General features: G+C 39.9%; 1 protein-coding gene across 1 annotated transcript in view; it reads right to left on the bottom strand.

Moving 5' to 3' along the window:
• LOC103692519 (60S ribosomal protein L9 pseudogene) overlaps positions 1-11446 on the bottom strand; it is a 1198372-nt gene that overhangs the window by 1016841 nt on the left and 170085 nt on the right. The gene's annotated exons all lie outside the window — the stretch shown is intronic.

Below are 11446 nucleotides of genomic sequence, written 5' to 3'. Positions count from 1 at the left end.
TGAATGATGGAGGAATGAGGTCATGTTTGCATCCTGAATCTTTGTAACTATGGAAAGTGTCAGGACAGAGGATGGAACTGAGATCCTGGGAGTATAGCTGATTCTTTAATTCATGTCCCTAACTCTGATGGAAGGTGTGTCATATTTATTTTTTATAGCAATGCCAACATAAATGTGTGGCTTAATACATATTCAATGTATCATGGGTTCCATAGGTCAGGAATTTTGACATGAGTTGGCTGATTTTTTGAATTATGACATCCACAGGGATGTTATAAAGTAGTGAGTGGGCTGATTGCTTTTCTCTTGTGAGCCTTTAATGAGATGGATCTATATCTGTGTACAGTCTGGTTGTAAGGCAGAATTTAGTCCCCTCAGGTTTTAGACTGACAACATCAATTGTTTGTTTGCCATTGGTCAGAACTCTCACCTTTTATATAGACTTATAGTGTTTTCTCCGTGACATTATCTAAGTGGCTACTTATTCCTTAATCCAACAACACAGAGACAGACTAGACTGAACTGGCCATGAAAAGGTGGTCACCATGTGAAGATATGGATACTGTCATTTTCCCACCCTCATGCACAAGGGAATCACACAACGATGTGAGCAGAAGAAGCAGAGGGCACAGGGGCACATTGTGACCATACTGTGCAGAAGGTTACTTAAGAAGGGGATGGGAAAAGCAGCCTAGCTGGTTTGTCTGTTCATATAGTAGCATGGTCTACACTCATGAGCTCCCCCTTAAAGAATTGGTTTTTTCATTAATCCTCTGTGAATTTCAGACAACAGGATGCTTCCCTTGAATTGTTAGTCAGGGATGTCCCAGAAATACCCCAAACAATATAAATTTTTGCTATTAGTCTTGATTGCCCACCAAAACCTTATAAATAATAAGGCCCCATTCATAGATCCTTTTTTAGGAGGTGTTGAGAGCTGTGGCCTCAGGAGTTGTCTTCTCTTCTCCCTCAGCTCTCATTCACATTTCTACTACACCACCCCAGTCTGCCTCTTTCTTGAGTTTTTCCCCCCAGTCTGTTCTCATAGCAGCATCTCTTTGCCTCCTGTTACTAACAGATTGCATTTTTATTTAAGGGAAAATTCTTAGAAGGTGAAAAAACATATTGCAAAGAACTAATGGTCAGTTAAAATTTCAACAATGTGCTCCTGTTTCCTCTCCTCTAGAATGCAAAGGTGAGAGGGGGAAGCCCCCCAAAACAAAAACAAAAACAATCAAAAACAAAGAAAACAAAAACAAAAACAAAAACTCCAAACTTGTCAAACTTCATTTAGCTGAACATGGTTCAGAGGACTAGAAAGGCAAAGGTGGCCATAGGGGGAAAAGCTGAGGACATAAGTGCAGTCCATTCAGGTGTAGAATGATCTCTAAATCCAATGAAGTGGCCAAGGTGCATAAGGTGTGTGCCATCTGGACATGGGATTCAACTGGAGGACACTGGATCCAGAGAGTTGACCTTATATTTTACATTCACACCAAGTATTTATGTGACCCTGGTGAGGTGCTTAACATCTTGGGTATCCCATTACACATCTATGAAAAGAGCATGGCTACAGTACAACCTTGCAGTATCAGGGCTGTGTGACTCAAAATGATACAATGCTAAGAACTATGCCTTGTGCTTGGGATAAGAGGATGGATTGAAATAATAAAGTAAAACTCCTTGCTATTTTTGTTACTTTTGTATTGCTATGACAAAATACTGGCCCAACAACTGGGGAAGAAAACATTTATTTGGCTTCATGGTTTTAGAAAGATTTCAGTACATGTAGTGGGGCAAGCACAGTGGAGTTTACAGCAGTTGGAAGCTTGTGGTACAGTTGTTTCATGTCATGGTAAGCTAAGAATTAGAAAAACCAGAGGTGGATTTCACTTTCAGAGTCGTCTTAGTGACCTGTGCCTCCTAAATGCCCCTGAGTTTTTAAAATAGGGTCACAAGATGGGGGACACGCCTCCAAGTCATCCATATGTAGGAGAATGTTCCACATCTAAACAAAAGCAGTCCATTACTGATTCCCAAAGGCTCACCATCTATCAAAGAATGATGTTTAGTTCAGGGTTCAGAGTTCCAAAAGTCTTAATCTCTTCACTGCTTAAAAGTGAAAAATGTGTCTCTATTGAAATTGAAGGCAATCCTTTGGATGTGAGACCCGGTAAAAATCAAAGAAAGCTACATAGTTACAACATATACATACAACACATAAAATATACATATACATACAACATACAACACAAAGTAAACAAGCTCTCCCTCCCTCCATGCTCCCCCAACCCTCCTCTGTGTGTGTGTGTGTGTGTGTGTGTGTGTGTGTGTGTGTGTGTGTGTTATTCAATTTCCTCCACCTTAATTTTTTAGTTTTTTTATGGGATATTTTAGCTACATGTCAAATATCCCCCTTCCCAGTTTCCCTTCTGGAAATGCCCTATCCAATCCCCCCACCCTCTCCCTCCAAGAGGGTGCTCCCCCACATACCCACTCCCTCCCTCCTGCGTTTCTACCCTGGCATTTCCCTACATTGAACCATTTAGCCTTCAGAGGACCAACAGCCTCTTCTCCCACTGATACAGGACAAGGCCATCCTCTGATAAATATAAATCTGAAACCATGGGTCTCTCCATGTGTACTCTTTGGTTGGTAATTTAATTCTAGGGAGCTCTGTGGTGTCTGGTTGGTTGATATTATTCTTTTTATGGGGTTGCAAATCCCTCAGGTACCTCAGACCTTTCTCTAATTTCTCCATTGGAGACCCTCTTCTCAGTTCAACAGTTGGCTGCGAGCATTTGCCTCTGTATTTTTCAGGCTCTGGCATAGCCTCTCAGGAGACAGCTACATCAGGCTCCTGTCAGCATGCACTTCTTGACATCTCCAATAGTGACTGGGATTGGTGAGAGCATGTGGGATGGATCCCCAGGTGTGGCAGTTTCTAGATGGCCTTTCCTTTAGTCTCCACTCCACACTTTGTTTCTGTTTCCTCTTGTGTTTCCACCTTCTAAGAAGTACTGAAGCATCCACACTTTGGATTTTCTTCTTCTTGAGCTTCAGGTGGTCTGTAAATTGTATCTTGGGTATTCCGAGCTTTGGGGCTAATATCCACTTATCAGTGAGTACATATCATGTGTGCTCTTTTGTGATTGGGTTACCTCATTTAGGATGATATTTTCTAGTTACATCCTTCTGCCTAAGAATTTCATGAGCTCATTATTTTTATTAGCTGAATAGTACTCCACTGTGTAAATGTACACATTTTCTGTATCCATTCTTCTGTTGAAGGATATCTGGGTACTTTCCAGCTTCTGGCTATTATCAATAAGGCTGCTTTGAACATGTATTCTTGTTATATGTTGTAGCACCATTTGGGTATATATTCAGGAGAGGCATAGCTGGGTCCTCAGATAGTACTATGTCCAATTTTCTGAGGAAACACTAGACTGATTTCCAGAGTGGTTGTACCAGCTTGCAATCCCATCAATAATGCAGGATTTCTCCACATCTTCACCAACATCTGTTGTCAACTGTGTTTTTGATCTTAGCAAATCTGACTGGTGTGGGGGGGAAATCTCAGAATTGTTTTGATTTGCATTTCCTTGATGACTATGTATATTGAACATTTCTTTAGGTGTTTATCAGTCATTCTATATTGCTCAGTTGAGAATTCTTCATTTAGCTCTGTACAACATTTTTAGTAGGATTATTTGGTTCTTTGGAGTCTAACTTTTTGAGTTCTCTGTATATATTGGATACTAGCCCTCTATCAGATGTAGGATTGGTAAAGATCTTTCCCCCATCTGATGGTTGCCTTTTTTCTATTAACAGTGTCCCTTGCCTTAAAGAAGTTTTGCAATTTTATGAAGTCCCATTCATCGATTCTTGAACTTAGAGCATAAGCCATTGGTGTTCTGTTCAGAAAATTTTTTCCTGTGCCCATGTGTTTGAGGATCTTCTTCACTTTCTCTTCCATTAGTTTCACTGTATCTGATTTTATGTTGAACTCCTTTTACCACTTGGACTTGAGCTTTGTATAAGGAGATCAGAATGGATCAATTTGCATTATTCTACATGCTCACCTCCAGTTGAACCAGCACCCTTTGTTGAAATGCTGTCTTTTGTCCATTGGATAGTTCTAGCTTCTTTGTCAAAGATCAAGTGACCATAAATGTGTGAGTTCATTTCTGGGTCTTCAGTTCTATTCCATAGATCTACCTGCCTATTTCTGTACCAAAACCATGCAGTTTTTATCACGTCTGCTCTGTAATACAGCCTGAGGTCAGGGATGATGATTTCCCCAGAATTTCTTTTATTGTCGAGGATAGTTTTCCCTATCCTGGATTTTTGCTTTCCAAATGAATTTGCAAATTTCTCTTTCTAATTCTATGAAGAATTGAGTTAGAATTTTGATGGGGATTGCTTTGAGTCTGTAGACTGCTTTTGGTAAGATAGCTTTTTAACTATATAAATCCTGCCAATCCATGAGTGTGGGAGATCTTTCCATCTTCTGAGATCTTCTTTGATTTCTTTCTTCACAGACTTGAAATTCTTGTCATACAGGTCTTTCACTTGCTTGATTAGAGTCACACCAGGGTATTTTTATATTATTTTTGACTATTATGAAGGGTATTGTTTCCCTAATTTCTTTCTCAGACTGTTTATCCTTTGCATAGAGGAAGGCTACTGATTTGTTTGAGTCAATTTTATATCAGTCAATTTGCTGAAGTTGTTTATCAGTTTTAAGATTTCTCTGGTGGAATTTTTGTGGTCACTTATGTATACTATCATATCATCTGCAAATAGTGATATTTTGACTTCTTCCTTTCCAATTTGTATCCCTTTGACCTCCTTTTGTTATCTGATTGTTCTGGCTAGAACTTCGAGTACTATATTGAATTGGTAGGGAGAGAGTGGACAACCTTTTCTAGTCCCTGATTTTAGTGGGGGTTGCTTAAAGTTTCTCTCCATTTAGTTTGATGTTGGCTACTTGTTTGCTGTATATTGCTTTTACTATGTTTAGGTATGGGCCTTGAATTACTGATCTTTCCAAGACTTTTATCATGAAGGGGTGTTGAATTTTGTCAAATGCTTTCTTAGCATCTAGTGAGATGATCATGTTTTTTTCTTTGATTTTGTTTGTATAGTGGACTAAATTGATGGATTTCCATATATTGAACCATCCCTGCATCCCTGGAATGATGCCTACTTGATTATGCATGATGGTTGATCATTTTGAAATGTTCTTGAATTCAGTTTGTGAGATATTTATTGAGATTTTTGCATTGATATTCATAAGAAAAATTGGTCTGAAGTTCTCTTTCTGTGTGTGTCTTTGGATGGTTTATGAATAATTGTAATTATGACTTCATAGGACGAATTGTGTAGTGTTCTCTCTGTTTCTATTTTGTGGAATAGTTTGAAGAGTATTGGTATTAGGTCTTCTTTGGAGGTCTGATAGAATTTTGCACTAAACCCTTCTAGTCCTGGGCTTATTTTTGGTTGGGAGACTTTAATGACTGCTTATATTTTTAGGGGTTATGGGACTGTTTAGGTGGTTTATCTGATCCTGATTTAATCTTGGCACTTTGTATCTGTGTAGAAAACTGTCCATTTCCTCCAGATTTTCCAGTTTTGTTGAGTATAGGCTTTTGTAGTAGGATCTGATAATTTTTAAAAATTCCTCAGTTTCTGTTGTTGTCTCCCTTTTCATTTCTGATTTTACTAATTTGAATACTCTCTATATGCCCTCTGGTTAGTCTGGCTAAGTGTTGATCTACCTAACTTAAAGTTGTGGTTTGATTTTCTCAAAGAACTAGCTCCTGGTTTTGTTGATTCTTTGTATAGCTCTTTTTGTTTCTGCTTGGTTGATTTCAGTCCTGAATTTTATTGTTTCCTGCTGTCTACTCCTCTTGGGTGTATTTACTTCTTTTTATTATAGAGCTTTCATGTGTGCTGTTAAGCTGCTAGTGTATGTTCTTTCCAGTTTCTTTTTGGGGGTACTCAAAGCTATGAGTTTTCCTCTTAGCACCACTTTCACTGTGTCCCATAAGTTTTGGTATGTTGTGCCTTCATTTTCATTTAATCCTAAAAAGCCTTTAATTTCTTTCTTTATTTCTTCCTTGACAAAGTTATCATTGAGTACCGTATTGTTCAGCATCTGGGTGTATGTGAACTTTCTGTCCATGTGCATGTGGGCTTTCTATTGTTGTTATTCAAGACCAGCCTTACTTATTCCGTGGTGATCTGATACGATGCAAGGGATTATTTCAATCTTCTTGTGTATGTTGAGTACTATTTTGTGACCAATTATATGGTCAATTTTGGAGAAGGTAACATGAGGTGCTCAGAAGAAGATATATTCTTTTGTTCTTGGATGAAATGTTCTGCAGATATCTGTCAAATCCATTTGGTTCATAACTTCTGTTAGTTTCACTGTGTCTTTGATTAGTTTCTGTTTCCATGACCTGTCCATTGATGAGAGTGGAGTGTTGAAGTCTCCCACTATAATTTTTTGAGGTGCAATGTGTGCTTTGAGCTTTAGTAAAGTTTCTTTTATGAATGTGGGTGGCCTTGCATTTGGAGCATAGATGTTCAGAATTGAAAGTTCATTTTGGTAAATTTTTCCTTTGAGGAGTACAAAGTGTTCATCCTTATCTTTTGATAACTTTTGTTTGAAAGTAGATTTTATTCCATATTGGAATGGCTACTCCAACTTGTTTCTTGGCACCATTTGCTTGGAAAATCATTTTTCAGTCTTTTACTCTGAGGTAGTGTCTGTCTTTGTTACTGAGGTCTGTTTTCTGTATGTAGCAAAATGCTGGGTCCTCTTTATGTATCCAGTCTGTTAGTCTATGTCTTTTTACGGGGAATTGAGTCCACTGATTTTAAGAGATATTAAAGAATAATGAATGTTGTTTCCTGTTATTTTTGTTGTTAGAGGTGGAATTATGTTTGTGGGTCTCTCCTCTTTTGGGTTTGTTGAAATCAGATTACTTATTGCTTTTTCTAGGGTGTAGTTTCCATCCTTGTATTGGAGTTTTCCACCTATTATCCTTCATAGGGCTGTATTTGTGGAAATGTATTGTGAAAGTTTTGTTTTGTCATGGAATGTCTTGGTTTCTCCATCTATGTTAAGTGAGAGTTTTGTTGGATATAGTAGCCTGGGCTGGCATTTGTGCTCTCTCAGGGTCCGTATGACATTTGCCCAGGATCTTCTAGCTTTCATAATCTCTGTTGAGAAGTCTGCTGTAATTCTGATAGGTCTGCCCTCTTTCTGCTTTTAATATTCTTTTTTTTGTTTAGTGCATTTGGTGTTTTAACTATTATGTGATGGGAAGAATTTATTTTCTTGTCCAATCTATTTGGAGTTCTGTAGGCTTCTTGTATGTTTATGGGCATCTCTTTCTTTAGGTTAGGAAAGTTTTCTATAATTTTGTTTAAGGTGTTTACTGGGCCTTTAGATTAGAAATCTTCACTTTCTTCTACACCTATTATTCATAGGTTTGATCTTATTGTGTCTTGGATTTCCTGGATGTTTTGATTTAGGATATTTTGCATTTTGTATTTTTTGTCTGTTGTTTGAATATTTTCTATGGTATCTTCTGCACCTGAGAATCTCTGTTCTATCTCTTGTATTCTGTTGGTGATGCTTGCATTTCTGACTCCTGATCTCTTTCCTAGGTTTTCTGTCTCCATGGTTGTTTCCCTTTGTGATTTCTTCATTATTTCTATTTCCATTTTTGGATCCTGGATGGTTTTGTTCAATTTCTTTACCTGTTTGGTTGTGTTTTCCTGTTAGTCTTTATGGGATTTCTGTGTTTCCTCTTTACTTGTTTACTTGTGTTCTCCTGTATTTCTTTAAGGGGTTATTTATATCCTTCCTAAAGTCCTCTATCATCATTATGAGTTGTGATTTTAAATCCAAATCTTGTTTTTCCAATGTGATGGTGTATCCAGGATTTGCTGTAGTGGGAGAAGTGGGTTCTGATGATGCCAAGTAGGCTTGGTTTCTGTTGCTCATTTTCTTGAGCTTGCCTCTCACCATCTGCCTATATCTAGTGCTACCTGCCCTTGCTGTCTCTGATTGATGCCTTTCCCTCCTGTGATCCTGTTTTTGTCAGAACTCCTCAGAGTCCAGCTTTCTCTGTAATGTTATGATTCTGAGATCCTGTGATCCTGAGATCCTGGGTGTGTCAGAGCTCCTGAGAGTCTATCTGCCTCTGGGATTCTGAAATCCTGGTATGCCCAAGTTCCTGAGATCCTGTTGTGTCAGAGTTCCTGGGAATCAAGTTTTCTCAGGGTGTTGTCAGAATGGATGGGGAGCCAGAGCCTTGGGTTTGTTCCAGGCACAGGCGCAAGTTGGAAGGAACACATGTCTCTGGCTGGCAGGGTTTGGCTTTCCATGGTTCCTGTGGAGGTCCCAGTTATGCTGTGTTGGGAAAGATGTTGTGGCCTCAACTGTGATCTTGAGTGTGTCATAGGTCCAGTGTTCCTGGTTATGTCTTATCTCCTGTGAGTTGAGCTTCCTCTGTGATCCTGTGATCCAGTGCATTTCAGAGCACCTCTGATCTGTGCTTGTTAGAGTGGCTGGGAGTCGGTCTTTCTCTGGGTGTTGTGGGAATGGGTGCAGAGACAGCATGCAAGGTCTGCTCAGGGCCCTGTTTCAGATCAGAAGGAACCCATATCCCTGACTAGGCAGGGGTTCCTGCATCACTGGATCCTGGGGGACCCAGTAGTCCAGCTGTTGGGGCAGATGCTTTGGCCTCTCCTGTGATCCTGGGTGTTTCAGAGCACCTGGGAACTCCATCTGCATGTTGGAGGAGTGGGTGCAGAGGCAGTGCCCAAGGTTTGCTGAAGGCACTGGCTCGGACCAAGGGACCTCACTGGGTTGGGTATTTTGTGTTCCTGGATCCCAGAGGGAGGTCCCAGTTACTCTGAATGCTGTGGACTCTTCACTCAGGGCTCTGATTCGGACTGGAAGGTTCCACCTTAATTTTTATGGCTAGACCTCCCTGGCCAACAGGCCATTAGAACCCTCTTGTCTTTGCCTTCCCAGTATTGGGATTTACAGGTGCATGTTGCTGTATCTAGGATTTTATATTGTTCCTTGGGGTTAAATTCATGTCCTCATGCTGTGTAGTAAGGAGTTTACTATATAAGGCATCTTCCTAGTTCCTGTTCCTGGCTTCACAGGGGCATATGTTGTCTTTATCTGAATTTCAATTGGCTTGGGATATCCTGCTTCTATAGCCTTGTCATTTTTAACACATGTGGTCTGTCTTTGGGGTGGCTACATTCTGTGTCTTCAGTTTTCTATGATAGATGCCCTAGTGTTCATAACACTTCTAGTATTCTAATTTCTCCATTGTATTAGTGACCTAGGATTCTTAGTTCTCTGAGGCGTCACTCACAAAGCACTACATAGAGCCCACTCTGGAGAATTCTGTAGACTCTCAGCGATGCTAAACATTGGCCTCATAGGCTTTTACTTTTCTTTGGACAATTGGCACAAACCTTAATTCTACCATCACTTTTGCATTCTAAGTGTTTGCAAAACTGTCATCAGCATGGTAATGATGCTTAATTCTGCTGCCAGCTTAAAAAGCAGGCTCACAGGTATCATGGCTGCAATAGTCTCCAAATGGCTGGGCGCTTGCATCAACAAAAACAATACCTCACTAAATGTTTTTTCCCAAGTAGGGCACCTGTTCCTCTGCCTCTACTTCAATGATCATCTTGCAAATGCCCTTGTATTTTTATATCCCAGATCCTTTGACTGTAGATGGTTTGGTTTCAAGGGGGCATTTTCAACTATCTTAGGAAAGTGTATGGCTTCTCTATAACAGTGCTAAAATTTTCACCATAACAGTTCATTGTCAGCACTTTTGTAGTCCACAATAGACAACTCTTTCCCTTGCCAAACTGCATGTTCTCAGATCTTTATTCTTTATTATTTTGCTCTCAATCATCACTGTAAACATGGCTAATAGAAGTGATCAATAGCCATTGCTATCTTAAAAATAAATTAGTCTACTTTATTTTTGAGACAAGGTATCACCATGTTGTCCTAGATGGCCTATGTAGACAAAGCTGTCTTTGAATTCACAGAAATCTACCTGTCTCTGCCACCTGCATGCTAAGATTAAAGGCATAAACCACCATACCTGACTCTAGTCTATTAGTTTTAAATCTAGCATCATTTAGATTTTTAGGGCATAGCCAAACAATCATATACTTGGTAAGAATATGTCATAAGAAGGCACTAACTCAAGTTCTACTGCATATCTCCTAGTCACATTTTTTACTGTCCACATTTGTACTGACTCTCTAGTCTTCTGAACTTCCCTGTCTCACATGCCTTTAATGTCAGCACTTTGGCATTGAGGAAAGTGGATCTCTGAATTTCAGGCCATCCTGATCTATAGAGTGAGTTTCAGGTAGCCAGGAGGACACAGAGAGACCCTCTCTCAGAAAAAAGGCTCACAGGACATCCTGGAAGAAGAGACACAAAAAATGAAGAACTGCAACTATGTCAAAAGAGATTTATTTGTAGTAGCCAGAGATGGGAAACAGCCTAGCTATCTGTCAATTGAAGAATTTATGACAAAAGTATGGTACATTTACACAATGGAATATTACTTAGCTATAAAAACAATGACATTATGAAAATTTGAAGCAGATGGACTAGATAGAAAAGATCATCCTGAATGAGGTGACCCAGATCCAGAAAGACAAACATGGTATGTACTCACTTACAAGTTGAAATTATCCGTAAAGTCTAGGATAACCATGCTACAATCCACAGACCTAAAGAAGCTAAGTAACATGTAGGGACCAAAGGAGGATGCTTGAATCTCGCTGAGAAGAAGTAAAGTAGACATCTCAGGTGAATGAAGGTACAGAACTGGTAAGAGAAGGGGCAGGGATGGGAACAGAAAAATCAGGTGTGGGAAGGATGGCAGGAGACAGAACAGAGATCAGGGGAAGTAGTATCTCAGGGATAAGCTTGAAATCTAGGACAATGGGAACTTCCAGAAGTCTATGAAGGTGACCATAATTAGACTTCTAGCAATAGAGGATATGAAACATGAAACTGTAACTTCCTGTAACCAGGCAAGATTTCCTATGGAGGGATGGGAATACCAACCCAACTACAAAACCTTCAACCCACATTTTTTCCTGCCTATTTTCAATCCAGTCATAGCCCCCTCCCATTCCCCCCTACCACAATTCTTCATTCCATTTCTCCTCCCCTGTCTCCAAGAAGATGCTCCTCCCCAGCAAGCCGTTCTCTTCCCTGGGGCCTCCCCATCTCTCACTGAGGTCAGACTAGGCAGTCCTCTGCTATATATGTGTTGGAGGTCAGGGGGAGCTCAGACCAGCTCATGAATGCTGCCCAGTTGGTGGCTCAGTGTCTGGGATCTCCCAGGGGTCTGGGTTA

Source organism: Rattus norvegicus, chromosome 5 (assembly GCF_036323735.1).
Source record: "Rattus norvegicus strain BN/NHsdMcwi chromosome 5, GRCr8, whole genome shotgun sequence".
NCBI classification, from domain to species: Eukaryota; Metazoa; Chordata; class Mammalia; order Rodentia; family Muridae; genus Rattus; species Rattus norvegicus.
This window is presented reverse-complemented; position numbering and strand designations above follow the sequence as displayed.